Source organism: Urtica dioica, chromosome 4 (assembly GCF_054948205.1).
Source record: "Urtica dioica subsp. dioica isolate 48M chromosome 4, U.dioica_male_clone48M_v1_H2, whole genome shotgun sequence".
NCBI classification, from domain to species: domain Eukaryota; kingdom Viridiplantae; phylum Streptophyta; class Magnoliopsida; order Rosales; family Urticaceae; genus Urtica; species Urtica dioica.
In genome coordinates, this window is record NC_142759.1 from 26,827,740 (window position 1) to 26,835,332 (window position 7,593).

The following is a 7,593-nucleotide window of genomic DNA, read 5'->3' on the forward strand; positions in this document are numbered from 1 at the left end:
CATGAATATCATCAACTAGATGTGATTTAAAAAATTACCATTTTACCCTTCTAGTTGTTATTTCCTCAACTCTTTTATCGCTTCTGAATAAGTTAGAAACAACGTATTGACGAGGAGCTAACAAGTCACATTGATTCATCCAAAAGAGTCATGACTCAATTTGGAAACTGGCCAGTTCATTTATTCACATTCCAAGGAAGAAAGCATGAGGTGATATACATTGCATTTCAGCAATCTTGTACATGTATTTCATATCTATGAGATCTTCACAAAGTTGTTCATGACATTTTCATAACTTAGCACTTCACCAATAGGTCTTGTCTATATCACATAGTGAATCTAGAACTCTGACTCTCTCAAATGAGAATACGTAAGCTATGAAATGACATATCTCATTTTAGGATTGAGGTAAGCATGATGCAATTCATACATAGTGACTCCGAGACATAAGAGGTTAAATGGTTTGTTCTTATTCTATCTCTAGGAGTGCACTGGTCAATTCATTACCTTCAGAAGATACCTAGGAAGAACTATAGAGTCTCCAACTCTCAACGTCACATAACCAGACATCATAAATTCTCCTAACAATCATACTGAGATCAGTAGCCCTTTGACCCTTAGATTGTGAATATACTGTTTTAAGCAAACCATGAGTTTGTTCATGCAAATCTATATTTGACTCTTCATTTGTTGTTAGGTTTGTTTAAGGACTAAAGACTATGGTTTATCATAAAGCTTCAAACAGACAAGGAAGAATGAATGAACGTTTCAACTTTTATTAATTATTCAGCAGTTACAAGCAAGAGTCTTCGTGAGACTTTATTACATCAAATGTACATAAGTAAAGACTACTTCTCTTCTTGTGGGCACCATTGACAACACCAAGTCTTGCTTGGAGGACTCTGAGAGGCGGACTTTCATAATCTTCTCGAAAGTTTGAGAGAATTTTGCTTTCTTGAGTCTTTGTCTTTTGTCGAGCGTGTCGTGTTGCGTATCGTCGGTTGACATCTTTGTTGCACCACTTAGAACGTCTTTGGTTATCGTATGATAGAGTAGCATAAGGTGTACAAGCTAACGTACGGGATCGCTTAGGCACTTGGGCCAAGAGGCGTAATTGCTTATTTACTTGGGACAAGTAGCGTCATCGCGGGCTAGAGTAGCGCAAGACATACAAGCTAACGCGCGGGATCACTTAGGCACTTGGGCAAAGAAGTGCAGACGCCTAGTCGCTTGGGACAAGAAGCTTCATCGCGGAATAGAGTAGCGCGGGGCGTACAAGCTAACGTGCGGGATCGCTTAGGCACTTTGGGATAAGAAGCGCAATCGTTTAAACGCTCGGTACAAGAAGTTTCATCGTGGGATAGAGTAACGCATGCATACAAGCTAACGCACAGGATTGCTTAGGCACTTGGGCCAAAAAGCACAATCGTTTAGTCACTCGGGACAAAAAAGCATCATCGCGGGCTAGAGTAGCGCATGGTGTACAAGCTAACGTGTGGGATCGCTTAGGCACTCGGGCTAAGAAGCGGAATCGCTTAGTCGCCTGGGACAAGAAGCGTCATCGCAGGATAGAGTAACGTGATACGTACAAACTAAAACGCGGGAGCACTTAGGCAGTTAGGTCAAGAAGCGCAGTTGCTTAGTCGCTTGGGACAAGAAGCGTCATCACATGATCGAGTAGAGTGGGGCGTACGAGCTAACACACCGGATCGCTTAGGCACTTTGGCCAAGAAGCACAATTTCATTAGTCGCTCGGGACAAGAAGCGTCATCGCGGGATAAAGTAGCGCGGGCGTACAAGCTAACGTGCGGGATTGCTTAGGCACTTGGGCCAAGAAGCGCAATCGTTTAGTCACTCTGGACAAGAAACGTCATCTTGGGCTAGAGTAGCGCATGACGTACATGTTAGGAATATTGCTCACTGAAGATAATAAATAAACATGAATGATTACTGAATTAGATAAGAAGTTTACTTTATTAGCATCATATGATTAGTGGGTTGTTTTTTGAATCATAATCAAGTCATCCATAGCCTCCGCAGTAAACTGAATCACATGCTGGACATCTGAGTTCAGGCGGTGAGCTAAAACATGGTCGATGATTGATACATGCCTAGATATGTGTATCTAAAATCATATATGTGAAACGCAAGTGAAAGCTAATCACTTTATGATAGCATTCTGCACTTGTGGTAAGTGTACGGCTTGGATATACTTTGTTTGTTGATGTGTCGTTTAAGTACCATTATGACACACTAACCAAGGTCGCTATGATGTTCACAGTGAGACTTGATCTAAATCCTGAAGTGATCATGGACTTCAAAGTCATATCGCCGGGTTCTTTGACTCATTCGTTAAAGGCTACTGAGATACTTATATCTTGGGAATCCGAAATGTGATATGAGAAGAAAGTGTTTGACAGATATGGAATGAGTTGATTCTAAAACCGATAGATTGCTAGCACTTTCATAGTAAGTAACGTACGGAAGACTCTTTCGCTGGGGAAGAAACGGTGCTTAAGGTATATATGAATCGAGAAAGATATAACATAATAATTGACCTTACTTGATACGGGTTGAACCTGGAGGATCTTGATCATAAACTGACTAGATCAGTGGACACTCGTCACGATGAGTAAATATAATTCTAATAATAAGGAGAGTGTATCTTGGATTACTTTGTGGAGTACTGAACAAGATTGAGCAAATCGATTGAAAAGAGAAAAGACTATTTCGTCTTTTAATCGGATTTGTAAAAGCTTCTATTATTAGGCCCATAGTCCCTGATTCGGCTCTGACTAAGGCGGACAAGAACTCTCTAGCAATAATAAAGATAAAGATTATTTATTATTATTACAATCTCATAGCTATAAAATGTATTAGCAGCATTATTTCAGAAATCTGGGTATTTGCTGAATAAAAAAGTTATTTATGGTAGAATCGATTATTTATTATTGGATCAAGTAAATAATGAATTAATCAGTTATTTATTTATTGTTGGATCAAGTAAATACATAATTAATTGAATTTTGATAATGGGCATTGCACAATATGCAAGTCGGATTTCCTCAGCCATGTGCCATGTTGAGTGATTTTTTGCAATTGGTATTTACCAATATTTTCTCTTTAGTTGTTTAAATAAAGGAGAGAGAATAATATTTCAAATGATAAAAAATATTGACCTTTATTCTCTCTCGTGATATTTAGGAGAGAATATATTTAAAAGGAGATAAGATATTGCATTTTATTCTCTTAGAATAAATATTCTTTATTTAAACAAAAATAATATATCATAGATACTGATATGATGGATAAGAGAAAAGTAGGATTCATGAATGAGATCCAAGGATTGAACTTAAATCACTTAAATAAGGAATGAATAAATGAGAATAAGATATTATGGAAGTTTTAGGAATATCTCCTTCCACTACTATAAATAGGGGGTCTAAGAGAAAGCAAAAATCACTCAAACAATAGCAAATTTTCGTCCATCACACTAGGTTGGCCGATCCCTTGATTCTCTCTCTGTCCCTCGGAATTTTTTCATTCCATTCTTAGAAAAATAAGAGTATATATGAAACTCCACAATAAGATCTTATGATATTAAATAGAGTGTGCGCACACTGTATTCTTGTTCGTCCGAATATTACATTTCGGAAGACTGCGATGACATCCAAGGAGATCCAAGAGAGGAAAGATGAGAGCTCAAATATTGGAGAGGAAAGACGAGACGATGAAGATGAACCCGTTTCAGAAGCTTAAGGAGAAACTTGTACGTTTTCTGGTACTCGTCTATTTAATTCGGTTTTTTGATAATTGCTCTCATGGTTTGATATCAATTAAATAAATCTAGTTCTTGTTAAATAACCTTAATTAATTATCTAAGTAGCGTAATTAATTTTTTTTCTCAAGTTCGACAATGCGGGAGTCCTGCGGGTTTTGCTCCGGGATTGGATTTCCGATCTCGTTTGGAGGCAAGCCCTTATTCCTCTGCGCCAGTCGGCACAAGTTGTACCAGGCACTTTCAGCGCGAAAGTTTCGCCTTTGACAGATATGTTGTGGATGTGATTGTTCATGTTTTCTCAAGTTTGAGAAAATTGAATTTTTTAGAAGAAGCAAAGAAGGTGATTGGAAGGGATTTCGGGTCGTTTAAGTCGGGAAGCCCCCTCGTTCTAGCGCTAAAATGTTGTTGACGAAAATCGGCAACGTGGAATGCTTCGGATGGTTCGACCCAAGGCTGGATCAAGTGGCCGTATCCGAGCCAAGCGTAGGAACTCGAAAGTCTCAAGTTGTCGTTCCTCTAGCTCGAAGGTGTTAGGAGAGAATGGGGTGAATGAGGGTGACTGTTCTTCTTATGGGCTGCCTATGTACCCAAGTGCGGGATCAAGTTATGACGTAGTTCAATGCGAGTATATTCGCTATGTGGGGCACGGAGCCTGAAAGGTGTGCTCGACAGAGGAAATAGAGGACGGAGAAGTCCTCGGCGATGTTTCAAGACTCTAGAATCGAGTTACCCGAGAGAGAATTTGTGTTTTCTCTTGGAGGTGAGAGAAATTCTCAGTAGATAATTCCAGGCACAACCGTGTGCGGGAGATTAAGCGCTCGATTAAAGAAACTATATGCAGAAAGTCTTTAGGTGCGACATGTCGTACTTAATACCCTTCTGCACCAGAAATGTGAATTTGTAGTAGTGTCTGGTAGCATTTCAAAACTCTAAGAGCGAGTAATCTTGATAAGAAATGATTGTGTCTCTAATCCTCTCCGAGGATGTGGATGTTTATAATGGATGTGGATGCATAGGAGGGCTTTTGGACGCACTTCCAGGAGCTTGCGGTGGAATTTAGCGAGCGCGGGGCGTGAAAGCGGGCCGCACGCACGCCTTCTGCGCTATGGCGCGCCTTGCCACTTGTTAGGCACGACGCGTCAGTCTGTTGGTCGAGCCGTGGCTGAAACGCGAGCGAGTGTGGGCTCGCCTCAGACCCGTTTCAAGTGAGCCTTAGCTTTCGTGGACTTTGCTGGGCTTTTTCGTGACACGGCCCGTTGGGCCTCCGAATTCGGGATTCGACGTGGAATTCTTCGTAAGTCACGATGAATTTAATAATTTTTTTAAAACCACCGACAATAAAAAGACATGTTTAAACAACTTTTAAAAAAACCAATCTTTAAGGTAAGAAATGAGTAGTGATGAATGTTCTTTTTATTATAATTTATGTATATAAGATCATTTAATAAGAATTTTTTACAATGACCAATTCGGTCAAGTTTCATTTTACAAAATAGTTACAAAATAAAAACTTTATTTACATAATTATTATTTACAATATATTTACATTACATATTTATTTACAAATCCTTCATAGTTCCATCTACGTAAACAATTCTGTAATAAATATGATTAACAAACAACTTTATTTACATATGATCTGTACATACATAACACATTATTTACCGTAGTTATTATCATCATAACAGCTTTCTTTATCATTTAGCCCAATTCTCAAAAACAATACATTACAATATCAGTAATTTCCCAAATTTACAATAACAATACCGCAATAACAATCATCAACATCTTTCTTTGCATAACTTCTTATTTAATTACACCTTATTTACAACACTTATTTACACACTAACAGAATAGGATACAAATACTCCATATTTACAAATCAAGCGGTCCCCAGTGTTCAAACACATTTATTATGCATTAAATTACATATTATCGACAATTCAATTTTATTTACCATATTTCGACAATGAAACCATCAACCGTGCTTACAAAACATATCTTCGTTGCTTTTGCTTTTTTCCGACTGGATGTAATGTCTTTATTTGACCTCATTTCAGGGTTGACCTTCTTCTTTGAGGGAGATTTTCTCGCCATTGCTTGTTATTACTATTGAAGTTGTTGGTTTGCAAAAAAAAAACCCACACCATGCAAATAATATTAGAACTAGAAGAACGAAATGACCCTTCTTTTCCGATTCAATCTGTTTTTACTAACCTGGGTTCGTCCACCTTGTCTTCTCTGGAATGGGTGTGGTAGTCGCTGTATTTTCGCTTGCCTGGGTTTGATTTTCACTGTAAATCAAGCGATGGAATATAATGCCGGTTCAAATTTTGAATAGGGTTTGTTTTCCGTCGAGAGTTTTTTGGGGATTTTTTTTTCTTCAAAATATTAAATGCTTGCGTGTTTTGTGTGAATATTGGTATACGGTTATAATGACATTCCTCGATTTTCGCTATTATTAATGACCGAATATATGTTTCCGATTTTCTAATTAACCGTGTCCAACAAAATGGGCGAGAATTTTAAAGGGTAAATGTGTATTTTTAATACTGTTAATAAATCCAATTGGCTATTAACCATAAATTAACATAATGTGGGCTAAAAAAACAATTCCTTATATCCGGGAGGCCATTCAACTTAATAACCCAAAAAAATAACCTACATGACCATAATAAATTAATTAACTAAAAAGTAAATTTAGTTCTCTCTTTAGTTTTCGATAAATTTCGATTAAAATAGATTAATTTTTCCAAAAAGAGAGGTTTTTTTTTTGTGTTATCATGTAAAAAAATGAAGTGAAATTCTGATTAGTCGCAAAGACAAGATGTCGCACACAATGTGTTGACAATGTGTCCGACAACTTGCTTGAACACAGATTATGGATAAACAACAGAACAATGCAGTAAACAAAGTACACACGATATGGTTACCCAGTTCGGTGAAACACACCTACATCTGGGGGCACGCAGCCAGTGGAAAGGATTTTCACTATCTTGTAGTCAATAGTACACACAAGGTTTATATCTGATTACAATCAACAAATCAATAAAACCTAGAGACTATTACTACCAGTGATCACCTAGACAGGGACTCCCCCTGAATTTGAGCTCCGTCTCAATTCCACCCTTCGAGCAACCTCCTGGCTCGGATGACCTTTAGTCTTCAGCTGTACGTGAACCTTCAATCACGAGAACACAAAACCCAACTCTCACAGACACTCAATCTTTGTGGAATAGTGTTTGAGAGACTACACCGCTTATCACCAAAACACACAGCCTCCCAGTCCGCCGGTCTTGCACGTCTAAGAGCTCCGAGTGTTTGATGAAAAAACGTCCAGACTGCTAAGGGGGAGCGCATGACTTTTATAGCAGCTGTACAGTCCTGGAAAGTATCTCGGGTTTCCTTACCCGGCCTCAAGCGAATATCATAAAGTACAGACTCCAGCGAGGCGAATATTGAGGAGTGAAGACAGCAGCGAGAGATATCTTGTAATGAAGGCACCAGCAAGGCAGATTCTCGTAATGAATACAGCAGCGAGGCAATAACTCAGCAAAAAGTCACCAGCGAAGCAAACTGATAAAAACTGGAAACTTGCCTGAAAAAGAGTCTGCACACTGGAGGAAAGATGTCATACCAGTTTATGAAACATAACAACCGACATCTTTCCACACATCTTGCACTAAAAAATAAAGCCAATAAAAAACGTATCAACAAACTCCCCATTTGGCTATTTTTTAGGCAAGCACATCCAGGACCAGTTCTCATACCAGCGTCATGACCAGAGAGTCAAAATAAATGACCTCATGACG